Below are 14,620 nucleotides of genomic sequence, written 5' to 3' on the forward strand. Positions count from 1 at the left end.
TTAAAATCAAGAATTTGAGATAACGGCCCTCTAGCGTATGAAACTTTATGCTAGGAGGAAGCAGGTGAGTTCAAGAGTTTGAAATGGAATAATACCAGTGCAGTTCTACTACTACGTCGCTAGAGTTCGCTGTTCTAAAAAGACTTCGATTTTAGAATTATATAATACTAATATATTTTGATTTTATATTAAGCTATATAGAGTAAATTTAAGTGAAAAATAAATACAATATGCAAGTCTTTAAAGTAAAAAAGTTTGAGAAACCTTTAAAATAGTTTTATATGCGCGCCCTCTAGCGAAGATATACGGAAGCTCATGCTGTTTTAAAACAATCGTGATTTTCTCAAATGATAAATTTAATGTCACTATTTTATTATTATGATATTTTTCCATTTACCTACTCTGAAATCGCAAATAAAGCTGTAAGTATTTTTTTAAATTACGATTCATTTCAAACAAAAAAAATATGTAGCCGTTGGTATCCATGTGGGAGCGATTATTTTCGCGCAGGCGCGATAAGGTTTTTTCTGTTTTGGCGCCATTTCTACGTAGAAATGTATTGTACTATTGAATTGAGTGTATGGTGTTTGTAATTTTACGTAAGACATTCAAACTTTCTAATAAATAGGTGAACCTATGTTATTTAGATCTATCCTTTATTTTGGATGCAACGGTCATATTTATAAAATGTACATTGAGGAATTCATAGTACAACTTTTAATTGTTGACAACTGTAAAAATAGCGTGTTACTGACAAAGTAAGTATGCACAGAAACTAAAATATTGATACATTCTATTATAAAATTATATTAAAAATAAAATGGATATTATCTGACATATCAATCTTTACAAAAATAGCCATAGAAGATCATTTCTTTGTGCCAAACTCTTAATTGAGAAGTAAAAATGTATAAACATTATATTCTCGCAAAATATGTAACAAATAAAATCATAATATAGCCACTAGGGAAAATCGGTTGCATTTTTGTGCCCCAACGCGGGGGGACCCTGAGACAAAATCACCAGGGCTTTGAAATTAGGTACAAAACCACCCTCAAACATTTTCACCGCAAGGGTAGTAGTCATTTATCCGCAATTTTACTACAAGGGTCGATGGATAATGGATACATTACTATTTTATTATTTAGGGGTTATTTCGGGAGCTATCTCGAAATGAGAACGTAGATAAAAGTGATATATATGATTAAATAAAATAAAATTACTTTCAAAATGTACCTGTATCAATTTAATAAATGAATCCCAATCATCGATTCGATTTTACTCGTATGGTGATTATTCATATATCCAAGTGTGTGTGTGTGCAGAAGGTTCTGCCTCGATTAATGATGAATGACACAGACGCAGAGAAGCCCCGTGTCCCATTGTGGGGTTATAAAATTTAACACATATTAAATTCAATGTTTTCACAATTTTTGTGTAACATCGAGTATGCTGTATATTTATACAGGATACGCTTTGATCTCGTTTACGCACATGTGCTATTTATTGACAAAATCTGCGCAGTGACACGCAATGTGCGATCAATAAATTGCGATAAATGATTAATTCAGTGGTCATTATTGATAATTTATTGCTTTTTCCTATTTCTAATGAGCATGCTTATCTCTATGTAGAAACAATTTTAACATTAAGATTAGACAATTGAGGGTGGCTAATCTTTTATATTGTTATTTAATATTTGTTTACTACTGGCCAAAAGGTAATTATTATGTGCTTGTCCTGAACCACTGGGAACGGATCCACGGAAGCGATAACTTTAGAAGGAGTCATAACCGTACTATACGTATACCTATATATATAAAACAAATATTGAATTCGTGCTACTTTTTTTTTAATTTACACGTAACTGTAAGCAAAATTCATATATATTTAATGTATTTTTCTGTATTAATTATACGTGTGTAAATTAAAAATGAATTACGAATGAAATATTTGTTTTACAGTGCCTACAGACCGACATAATTTTACTAAAAGCAGTATTTTTTAATATTTATGAATCTTTGTTATTTAAGTGCCATAGTCCCCAAGCGGAATATTAAACAAACATTTATATAACATTTAAAAGGTACTTCAAAGTAAACGATATCAGAGATTTCCCGTTTTATTGTTTTAATTCAAGTATCGATCCCAAATATGCTAAATATATTTCTAATCAGGTCTATACTTAGAATATTCGCAACATTTAAAGATCACTTAACAATATCCTGGACCAATTCGTCGACCATTAACAGTTCAATGTTTCAAAGTGAACAACGGCTCCGTTGACGCATTTACTGTCACAATGAGCGGAGAAATATAATCCTTTAAGTAATAGTTATAACGAATATATTCATTTGCCACATACAGTACCTATATTACTTGTTAAGTGTTTCTTCTGTTTCCTCAAGACCGATATATGTAGTTCTCACTATCTTCAAAATAACCCTATAATAATGATACCTAAAATAAATAATAAAACCATGTTAATAGAAATGGAAACTAAAATTTTCTATTGGTGTTATTCAAAAAATTTGTTCACCTGAAATTACATATAATTTATTTTTAAGTGCGCAAATGAAACGTGATTATGTGCTAGCGTCTAACGTTAAAATTCACAATAAAGATTGCGCGAACTATTACTAATATCTCATTGATAATCTAATAACTTTTTGCTATACGACACTCATATTAAACTCAAAACTAAGTCTCTACTGTGAATTTCATACTTAGATCCAAAATTCGTAGACGTGTGTCACTACTACCGTATATCGAAACAAACGACCCATGAAAACAAACAAACATTTCGATTTTTGACTCCTAAAAGGTTGTAGCACAAATTATTAACTCTGAATAAGAAAGTATAAGACTGAAAATTGCTTTCGCGTTATAATATGCATTCTATAGTTAGCTTCCAGACAATTATACAAAGTAATTTGCAACAGGAACACAACAATAACGCACGTCCGTAGCTTTGATGCCGAAGCCATGTGGATTTGCTACCTTGCCCGCGCGTCACTTTAGTCACAGCTTTAGTGCTATTCGTGGAATATATGATTTTTTATTTTAATATTGAATAACGTTGAAGTTAACAAATTCCATTTAGGATTTACGGTAAAATAGCAATGCGCGTGTTTTAGATCCCGTAACTCATAAAAGACGTTAGAGGCGTAGCTTTCATTAATAATTTTGTTTAGGAACGACTTATGTGCTTGTCTGAGCTAAAACCACGCCTTCTAGTTATTCAGAAGAGAAATATGTTCAGGAAATATGTACTTATCTAGATGTAGATATATTTCATAGTGTGCTGATACATTTTAAAAAAGCATTGTAAGGCCCACATCTGGTAACTTTAGTAAAACATTGGATGTGTGACATTGTGACATTGTTAAGTGTAATATTTTGACTGTATTTTTTGGCAAACTTTTGTTAAACAATAATTGTCATATATTTTAGAATATATAGCTCGTACTGTATAATATGCCATATGTATGATGTGGTGTTTAAAAAAGTGAAACAATCGTCATGACTTTATTTTCTGTCGCATAAATTAAAACCTCATGATCAGTAAATCTAATTATTAATAAAAAAAACTGAGAACTATTATAATATGAAGTCATTCATCAACTGTAATCTACCAACATCTTCTCAAAATTAATCTCTACAATGACAAATTGTTTACAAACCACTCGACATTAAAAGAAACCGAGAGATAAGATTCAAATTGTTGAACGATAAATTACAGTTGACTCATCGATAAAATCGTCAATGTATGGTCTGTTCATACCGCACATGAATTATTTAATGTATAGGGTTTTTGTTTAAATATTGTCTATTAAAGACTGTATTGTCTCCTGCCCTGCAGTCTTGCCCTGTTAAACAGATGATTTGTAATAAGTGGCTGAAAGATTTCTACAATGATCACGTCATCGAAGAAACTTCAATTTTAGCGGAGAAGCTTTTTTTTGCTAACAATTTTAGGCAACGCGAATTAAATTCAAACGGATTGTGGCAGACTTAGTATTATGAGAATTTATAACGTAGTTCGGGGATTTTATTTTTCTATTTAAAACAGCATTTGCTTGATAAGTGTGCTGATTGAATTAACGAAAAATTAAAAGATATTTTGTCAGAAGTGGGATTCGAACCCACGCCCACAGAAGTGGACTGCGACCTGAACGCAGCGCCTTAGACCGCTCGGCCATCCTGACGATGCAAATTTAGTTGAAATAGTTGTACTAGTAGCATAACATGCGTTTATTGTTCAATGTTTCAATCGTGATTTTTATAATACAAAGAGCTTATTAGTACTATACAGAATAAAACAAATCTGTGTTTATTTGATTATATACTTAAACCTTATTGATTTTTTTATATGTGACAAATACTTAAATTAAAGATCGGCAAACAAAACTGTCTTTGATGATTTTAACCGAAATTGTTCTAATTTTGTTCACTACTCACAAAAGATATTATATCTACTAGACATTAGTCATTGTACTTTGTTGAAGAATAAAAGAAACATTTTTCATTATTAAAAAAGTATCGATCAGTAGGGTGATGAATAAAGGCAGTTCCCACTTCGCTACAAAATATTAGGTATTGTCCAGAGTGGCTCTATTTATGGACGTTTCAATGGGTAATGCAAGATGAGTGACGGAGAGTTATAGGTACTGGATATGATTATATTGTTTTCGTGGAATAAATTAAAACAATGTACTTTAATGAATGCCATTCAGTAAATGATTCTAAATTTCTATTTAACGCCAGTCCTCAAATGAAGGGTGTAGACAGACGAGAAGAACAGGTAATTGATTCTCCATCACTCTTTTAAATAGCTAAGATTTTTTACAATATGTTCGTAAGAAGCAACCGTTACCGTATGCTCCTCATCACATGTTGCAGTTAATTATAATAATGAAAGAAAACCAAACTTTTACCCTCTACCAGCAAGGCGCGGTTTAGGACTTACTTAGTTAGTTGCATAGACGACACAGAAAGAAATCCGACCATAGATACCACAAGAAGAACCCGTTCACGAGTACGATGCGAAAAATATCAACTAAAGGAGGTGTCTCACCTCCGCCCATTAACACTCACAATGCAGGTTGCTTTTCTTCAAATGGTATTACAATATACAAATTATAAATTAGAATCAACAGAATCAAGAGAAATACTAGGAAAATATAATAATTTCAGTATTATCGAAACTCATTTTTTTCCGAGCAGTATGTTAAGCATTCGCTCGAACGGTGAAGGAAAACATCATTAGGAAACCGGCTGGGCTTAGACCCAAAATCATCGACGGAGTGTGTCACACGTAGGCTGATCACCTACTTGCCTATTAGATTAACAAATTATAATGAAACAGATACATTCTTAGGCGCAGACTTTAATAAACGTTTTACATACTGATATTTTTTTTATATGAAACATACAAATAAAATAATGTTATGTTATTTGTAGCATTTTTAGTATGAAATATGTGGTTGAAATTATCAAGGTATATTTAAATTTATTGAAAATGTACATATCCAGTAAATATAGCTCTTTAATCCTCGCACAATGGTACTTCAGTGTCCCTTGGCAGCTTGGTTTAAAGGCAGGCAATATCCTACGAGTCAATGAGTAGGGTTCTTTACTAAATATCTAGAGGCAGACCTTTCGTTTATGGTAATTCATCGTCCTAAGTGTCAATATTACCTATAAGTTTTCAGTGAGTTCACGGAACAACGAGTTTCTATAAAACCGGTTCTAGCTTACCCCACTCATTTTGTCGTTAATGAAAACTAGTGTCAAATTTTAACTCTAATTTAAGATCAGAGTTCTCGTGTATCGTAATGTAGTACACAACAATGTAGGTACAAATGTAGAAATAAAAACAAAATTGTGTTCGTATTTTCCATGGTAACATATACTTACATACATTACTACATAATGTTATAATATAATGTCAAATCAAATTTTCATCCCGTTTCTAAAAGCTGAAAAATGTAACCTATTAGTAGATTGTCATGAATGAAAAATGCACTGTGTGTATTTTTGTTCATACCTGCTTATATTTCCGTGAGGTCGCTCCCAGCACTCAATGAAATATTTAATGTGTAGTACAAGGCATAAGAGCTTTGCACGTCCCATATGTTATTATATTAAATGGGACTATAAATATGCCTCTATTTACAGAAGCTCTAATTATTAAAACGCGTAAAGACAGACATTCATTTGAAACTTTCAGAAATTACAACGGTTCCAGAACAAAGTTCTTCGAGTCATTGTCTATTCATTTTAATTTCAATTAAAGTATCCATCTTAGTGTGGATACAGTCCTAAATACGGTGAAACGGTTTGCCTTAGCTCACTTAAACAGGCTGCATTACCATATGAACCCTGAGGCAATCTAACTTCTTGATATAAACGGAAGCAAGGTGCTTAAAGAGAACTAAACCTTTTGACTTACTAAAACTAGTGTAGTGAATATAATTGCAAGTGCGGTATTGTGATGAACACTGTAGCATTACAGAATATTTTTACAACACTGAATCTTGACGACCAACACTACCAAGGAATGTAAGAGGTTACGTAGAAATTATTTATCGCCCTCACTCATGAATTAAAAAGTATCCCGCGCACACGTGTACGCTTGTTTATAATTTGTTGTCATCGAAAATGCACTGGGCTTCGTTTTACGGATGATGTACCGTCGTATTTTTACACGTTAACCACTACATTTAATTATTTACTTTGAAAATGCTTTTTAACACATGCTCGGTATGGAAAATATTCTTTAGAGAAGCAGAATTCTTTAAACAGAAACTTTACCTTGATTATTTTTAACTTCAAGTATATTTTAAATTAAATTTCTATATGGCTGTAACTATGGGCTCGACAAAGAGGATTGGAACTGAGATAATTTAAAGAAACGTATTTTATAATTAGTTATTAACGAACAGTCAACCTATGTTATTTAATTACTTAAAGCTGTGAAAATACTTAAAAATTAATCTTATCAACAGAGTTTTAATATAACAAACATAACCAATAAATTTGTTTTAATAGAAATATTAGAACAAATTAAGAAAATATTAAAAAGAAAACATTTGATTTATATTTAATTAACTTGATTTTAAAAAAATATCGTAGCTACTCAATTACAACAAATAAAACCAACGGGATTGATTACCCAGATGTTGACAGGTCACGGTGGTTTCTTGTCGTATCTTTACAGGTTCAGGTTTAGACAAAGTGCTGCCTGCCCTTGTAGCAATACAGCTGAAGAGACAGTGTTACATGTTCTGACTGACTGTCCAATGTATGGATACGACAGGTATAACACTGAAAAAGCTTTGGGCATAAAAGTAACAGAGACGAATTTGAGGGAAATAATGTTCAACATTAGGTTGAGAAGTATCTTTTTTCAACCGGGTTACCATACGTACCATTACGTAAGATACTTTAGAGTAGTTATAATATTTTAAAAAACCAAAAAATATATATGTATTAGTATTTACTATATAAAAACTAATTAAAAAGATAGAAAATATTTTGTATATTTCATTGACTTACTTATACACAAACGAAATTATGTAATAAAAAGTTTGTAGCGTACCTAACGAGAAATTTTAATGAGGCCCATTAAATTTATAAGAAACGCAGCTTATTCCGGCATTGCAGACTTTAATTCATTGAAACAGACGAACAAAATTGTTAATTATTTTCGGCTGAGATTTTGCCATTTAATTGCATAATGAGTGAATGAAATAATACGTTGTAAGTGAGTCCACTCGAGTGTAATTTATAGCAATTAAGTTTTCTAAGTTCACAGACCGCGGTACCCTTTTTCATAAGCCATTAAACAATCAAGTTTACACGTTTTAAGAGGCCTTATAGCTGTTTAAATTTTGTTCTAAAACATTTTTTTTATAAAACATGGGGCAAACGGGCAGGTGGCTCACCTGGTGTTAATCCCCGCATATAGACACACTTTCAGAATGATCACAAGTGCGTTGTCTTTTACGAAATACGCTCTTTTCTTGAAGGAAGAATTGGTTTAGAAAGTACGTGGTGGAACCACTATAGCGATAGTGTACGTGTAGTGCACGAAAAGTTCCCTTAAAAAAGTCAGTTGTGGAACGACATGGTAATGGTGGAATATCATATTCAGCGACTGATGTAGAAAACAGGTGCAGGTACTTGTTTTTAATTAGTAAGTATAGCGCAATAAGTTACTAGACGACGAAAACCTGTGTACTCCTAAACCTTATTTTTTGAGAGTTTGTTACAGTTTGAGGCCTTATCTCTTCTTATAAGTAAATTATTTAATAGGATATAAACGGCTCTAACATGAGCATGAGCAGTGTTGGCCTAGTGGCTTCAGCGTGCAACTCTCATCCCTTAGGTCGATTGGAGAGACCAATGGATTTTCTTTCTATGAGCGAATTTAACTTTCGCTTGGCCGCTGAAGGAAAACATCGTGAGGAAACCGGCTTGCCTTAGACCCAAAAAAGTCGACGGCGTGCGTCAGGCACAGAAGGCTGATCACCTACTTGCCTATTCGTTTAACAAATGATCATGAAACAGATACAGAAATCTGAGGCCAAGACTTAAAAAGGTTGTAGCGCCATTGATTTAACATAAACTGAAACATATAAAATTACTCTTGTATAGTAAACGAAGAGAGAGGTAGATAATTAAATATATTAAGTATCTAGTATTTTATTTAAATAGGACAAAGATTTTGGATTTCGGTACCAAGAGTGTATGTAAATAAAATGATGTACTATAAAAACAATGTCCACGATCACAGATCATACTTTATTACAAAGAGTTGCCGTAATAAGTAATAAAATCTAAAACATCACAGTCACATTTGTTTGTGTCTATTAAAAATATGTACTTTAAATTAGCATGTATTACTCCATATTTTTATATTACCTTTGAATGATTTTACATATAAAGAATACCCGATGGAATTACATTTCCAATTTTCACTCCTAAAAAATTCAAGAATCCTCTTACCTTCGAGAAAATAGACATGAAAAATTCAAATCATCAAATTGTTAAGCTCAAAGGGCGGGACTCTTTGAAGTTGCTGTTCTAACGGTCTCAAGAATTACTATAGGAGCGGGTCCTGAGACGGATTCAAATATATATTCCTAGGGCCATTTAAATCTGAGCCCATTCGGGTCGAATTGAAGGACCCAATCCGGGAAAGTATTATTTATAGTCTAAATAAGTAGTATAAGGTGGCGCCTTATTGGCTAAACGATAGAGATAAAACTTCAATAAGATTACGGTAACACGTAGAGAAACACAATAAAGTGTATTATATACTGAATACTAATGAATCTCTTGCTGAACACATTTTTTTTAAGTGAAATTTTGTTTATTGGCGTTGGAACAATTTTCGGTTGCGCGTCACATTTTTTCCGTTACGCGCCATCTTTTTCGTGTCCGAACCACGGTTGAGGAAATTCCATGTCATTTATAACAAAAATATATAAACACGATAACAACGATAGTAATAACTCTATAACAATTAATGAAATTCTGTAATAAGATTAGTAGTAATAAGGTAAAATGAAATAATTGTATTATTTGTATTCATGTCTATAATAATAAAAGGGTTTTGTTAAACTTTATCTAATTAAACTTTATTTAACCAATTTCTGTAAAGTTGCATATATCTACTATAAAGAAGAAGAAGAAGAAAAACTTTCTAAAGAAGTTTCACTTCTTACGTGTGTACTAGTACATGGACACATATTTTTATGCAAATGGGCAGGGGGCTGATCTGATGTTAAGTGATACCGCCGTCCATGGATACTCACATAGCCAAAAGGTTCGCAAGTGCGTTGCCAACCTTTAAAAATTGTACGCTCTTTTCTTGAAAGACCTTAACACACAATCTGACGAATGGACATAAGGAGATACATAAAAATAATTATACCGAACACAGAACATAATGAAGCCTGAGTTTCACAGGAACGTTTGTCATTCGCTATGTCGTGTCCCGTAACATTTATGATTTTACTAAACCACCACTTACTTCCATCAGACATCAAATATTAAAAGCTTGCTTTAATGTTTCAAACTTATAATACACTTTAGATTCAGGGGTATATTTTCTGATTACATAAAATATTTTTGCTCTAAACGGGGCCCTTTAAAAATAAAGTCCCCGCCAGTGTCATATTGCACTTGGTCAACAATCCCTAAGTCTAACAAAATTCATTGTAATTGAATACGGCACTTTTATGTTTTCGTTTTGAAACATATACGTAAGTTAATATTAATACGACATTATGAATTTGAAAATCTACACTAAACGAGCACCGTATACGATCTAAACTGATTAGCTGTTTAGAGGCAAACCTTTTGATTTTTTAACATGTTTCTTTACTTTTTTTTTTTTTTTTTTTTTTTTTTATAAAATAGGGGGCAAACGGGCAGGAGGCTCACCTGATGTTAAGTGATACCGCCGCCCATGGACACTCTCAATGCCAGAGGGCTCGCGAGTGCGTTGCCGGCCTTTTAAGAATTTGTACGCTCTTTTCTTGAAGGACCCTAAGTCGAATTGGTTCGGAAATACTTCAGTGGGCAGCTGGTTCCACATAGCGGTGGTGCGCGGCAAAAATTGCCTTGAGAAACGCTCAGTCGTGGAACGTCGGACGTCGAGGTGATACGGGTGGAATTTTGTATTTTGCCTCGACGTCCGATGCTGAAACTCAGCTGCAGGTATTAATCCGAACAACTCCTCTGAACACTCTCCATGGTAAATGCGGTAGAAGATGCAGAGTGACCCCACATCTCTACGCAACGCCAAAGGATCGAGCTGCTCGGAGAGGGATTGGTCATCGACGATTCGAACCGCTCTTCGTTGGATACGGTCAAGTGGAAGGAGCTGGTACTGGGGAGCCCCCGCCCAGAGGTGAGAACAGTATTCCATGTGGGGCCGTATTTGCGCTTTATAGAGTTGCAAGCGGTGGCCCGGAGTGAAGTACCGTCTCGCCTTGCTGAGCACACCAAGCTTTTTGGAGGCTAATTTAGCCTTTCCCTCCAAATGACCGCGAAACTGAACGTCGTTCGATATGTCAACGCCAAGTATTCCGATGCTGGCTGTGGCTTCAAGAAGAGTGTTTTCGAAAAGAGGAGTAGCGACAAAGGGTATTTTTTTCGCGGAAAATGCGCAAACTTGTGTCTTCTTGGGGTTAAATTGGACTAGGTTTAGTCTACCCCAGTCCGAGACTCCACGTAAAAGAGTTTCGACTTCAGACACAAGTTTGTTCCGGTACTCATCGACAACTGCCCGAGAAATACCTGCCCGGCCAGTGTAAAGAGTATCCCCAGTGCTGTCGTCCGCATAGCAATGAATGTTGCTAAGTTGCAACATGTCATTGATATGCAGAAGAAACAGGGTCGGGGACAGAACACAGCCTTGTGGGACCCCAGCATTCACGGGTTTAAGGTCGGAACATGCTCCGTCGACGACGACCTTGATGCTCCGATCGGCTAGAAAGCTGGAGATCCAGTCGCATAATTTCTCAGGAAGCCCGTAGGCTGGTAGCTTCGAGAGCAGTGCTTTGTGCCACACCCGATCGAAGGCTTTCGCTATGTCCAAACTAACCGCTAGTGCCTCCCCCTTGGACTCAATTGCCTCTGCCCATCTATGAGTAAGGTATACTAGAAGGTCACCAGCTGAACGACCACGACGAAAGCCGTACTGATAATCGCTAATCAGCTGGTGGCCCTCTAGATAACTCAAGAGCTGGCCATTAATAATGGATTCCATTATTTTGGAGAACAAGGAGGTTATTGCGATTGGGCGATAGTTGGATGGATCAGTGCGATCGCCTTTTTTAGGGATCGGATGTATCGAAGCGGTCTTCCAGCACTTCGGGACAGTGCCGAGCGAGTACAGGTACCGGAAAAGGCGCGTCAGGACCGGAGCCAACTCAGGAGCACATGTACGCAGCACAATTGGAGGGATACCATCCGGCCCGCTCGACTTATGAATGTCCAAGGAAGATAGTGCTCTGCGAACAGCACGTTGCTGGAATGTGATTTCCGGCATTGAGTTATCACACCGCGAAATCGCCGGTGGTGATCTCCCCCGGTCATCCAAAGTCGAGTTGGACGCAAAGAGACAGCCCAAGAGGTCGGCCTTCTCCTTCGCAGTGTGGGCGAGCGAGTCATCCTCTCTGTGCAGCGGTGGTATCGATGGCTGACAAAAATTCCCTTGTACAGCTTTGGCGAGAGACCAGAAGGCTCGGGTCCCAGAAGGGAGTTGGGCCAATCTCTCGCCAAATCTGGCGATGTGCTCTGACTTTGCCTTAGCGATTTCCCGTTTGAAGGACCTGGAGGCTGAGTTATATGCTTTTTTATGTTCGCTGGTATTGGCATCACGAGATATCGCCGCCTCCGCCCATGCATTAAAGCATTCTCGCTTTCGACGCGATGCCGCCTTGCAAGAACGCTTAAACCAGGGCTGTGACCTGCCACCGATCGGCACCGCAGAGAATGGAATAAAAAGTTCCATGCCCTGCAGAACCACTTCGGCGACGGAGGCAGCGACGGAATCTGGAGCTTCCGACGAAAAGCACATAGGCCTCCAAGGGTAGGATGCAAAGAAAGACCGCATCCCATCCCAATCTGCTGACCGATAGTGCCAAATACGACGACAACCCGAAAAACGGGGCCGAGGAGGGCGCGTAGTAGGCACAGTACTCCGGACCACACAATGATCCGATGAACCCAATGGCGGGTCAACAGAGACTTGATAGGTCTCCGGATGTGAGGTCAGCAGAAGGTCCAACAAAGAGGGTTTATGACCATCCACATCTGGTATTCGCGTAATCGCAGGGACCATTTGTGACAGGTCGTAAGCTAAAGCAAAGTCGTGAAAGGATCTTCCCGCGTGATCGGTGGTTTCCGAACCGAGCCAATCGGCATGGTGAGCGTTAAAATCGCCAAGTATCACGATTTCAGCGGTAGGAACCCCTTCGAGCAGGGAATCTGTAGCCATTTGGATGTGCTCAATGAGTCGCTCAGTTTCGGTATTTCCGCTATGGGACCTATACAGGCATGCGTAGAATCGCGGATGGTCATCGCAGTCTACGCGCAGCCAGAGGCTAGATAGGTCCCTTCCTTCAAGCGACCCGAGGCGACGAGAACAGATATCCTCTCTGACGTACACGCAAACTCCCGCCCGCGGCACAAATGAATGTTCCAATTTATACCCCGGGTAGGAGAGGTAGGAAGTATCAGCCGGGAAGGATATCTGAGTCTCAGTAAGGAAGAATAAGGCCGGCTTCGCAGTTTCGAGGTGAAAGTGAACCGCGTTAAGATTAGAGTTGAGCCCCCTAACATTGGTAAAGTCCACTGAGAGCGTGGAAGGGGATGCCTTCGGTAAATTCTTCCGTTTGCCCCGAGATCGAAACTTATAGTTTTTTGAGCAGTTTTTGCCCACCCCAGAATACGAAGGGCAGCCTGTGCATCCACCACCGAATACTGATTGTTCCGATGATGGACGCTCAGAGGGGGATTCTCCACAGCGGAAACGTGTGGTACCCCCCTGGGGTAATCTCTGTTTAAACTGCATCTTCATATTCTGGGGGAGGGGGGAATTGATGGGCTCCGGGAGTCTCACTCACCGCACGAAACGCGAGTACAATAAGATGAACCTATTGCATCACTTCACGCCGGTTTTCTGTGAGACAGTGGTACTGCCCCGGTCGTGCCTGCCCGATTGGCTGAAGCCCGAAAGCAACAGCATGGCACTCCCACTAGGACAGCATGGCACTCCCACTAGGGATATGTAATACTCCAAACGGGCTCACCTGATGTGAAGTGATAATCTCAATACCAGAATTGATATACGCTCTCTTGAAGGACTGTGGAACTGTGGACTTGTGGAATGACTTCGATCGATCGACGATCATCAGATGTCGAGGCAGAATACCAAATTCCACCCCTATCACCTCAACCTCCGATGATGAAACTCAGCTGCAGGTATTAATCTGAACAACTCTTCTGAACAATCTCCATGGTAATAATTTGTATAAAAACCACGATATTTTTACAGCTAAAGGGAGTTTAAAAGTTTTGTATAAACATGCATGACAGTTTCGTTAGTAATTTAGTGTTTCGTTTGTCTTTTAAGCTAAGGTACAAAATAAATTCATGCAACGAAAACCGCTTATAGATGACTCTCTAAAGAGCTCTGTTCAGGTAAGCTTTACCTAAATATTTAGCCACCACATACATACGAAAACGTCTTTGTACAGCTTTCAGGCACTGAATGGCTCAGACCAATCAATAACGTCCACATTCATGACACATCATACGTAAATAATGCGATGCTCTCTACATTACAAAAGATAATTAAAAATTTGGTTGGGGATTGCTAACGGTGAACGTTTTTCAAACGCTGGCCTCCCCTATGTAACACGTAGTTACATTGTATCATAGGTTCGATTACATAGTTCTACGTGTACGTTACATTTTGATAAACATAGCAGTTGTGATACCAGTAAGCATTCAATGAGATACGGTTATTATAGACTTGTTTGAGCTATAGTAGCAATTGCAAATGATTGTCAAATATATAATTATATGTTTTAGACTT

The 14,620-nt window shown here is 37.2% G+C and overlaps 1 non-coding gene across 1 annotated transcript; it reads right to left on the reverse strand.

Moving 5' to 3' along the window:
- Positions 1–4,124: 4,124 nt before the first annotated feature.
- Positions 4,125–4,208, reverse strand: Trnal-cag. Its single transcript has one exon. It is a non-coding gene; the product is annotated as a tRNA-Leu (tRNA).
- Positions 4,209–14,620: the final 10,412 nt, after the last annotated feature.

The sequence above is a fragment of the Pieris brassicae genome, chromosome 2, assembly GCF_905147105.1.
Source record: "Pieris brassicae chromosome 2, ilPieBrab1.1, whole genome shotgun sequence".
NCBI classification, from domain to species: Eukaryota; Metazoa; Arthropoda; class Insecta; order Lepidoptera; family Pieridae; genus Pieris; species Pieris brassicae.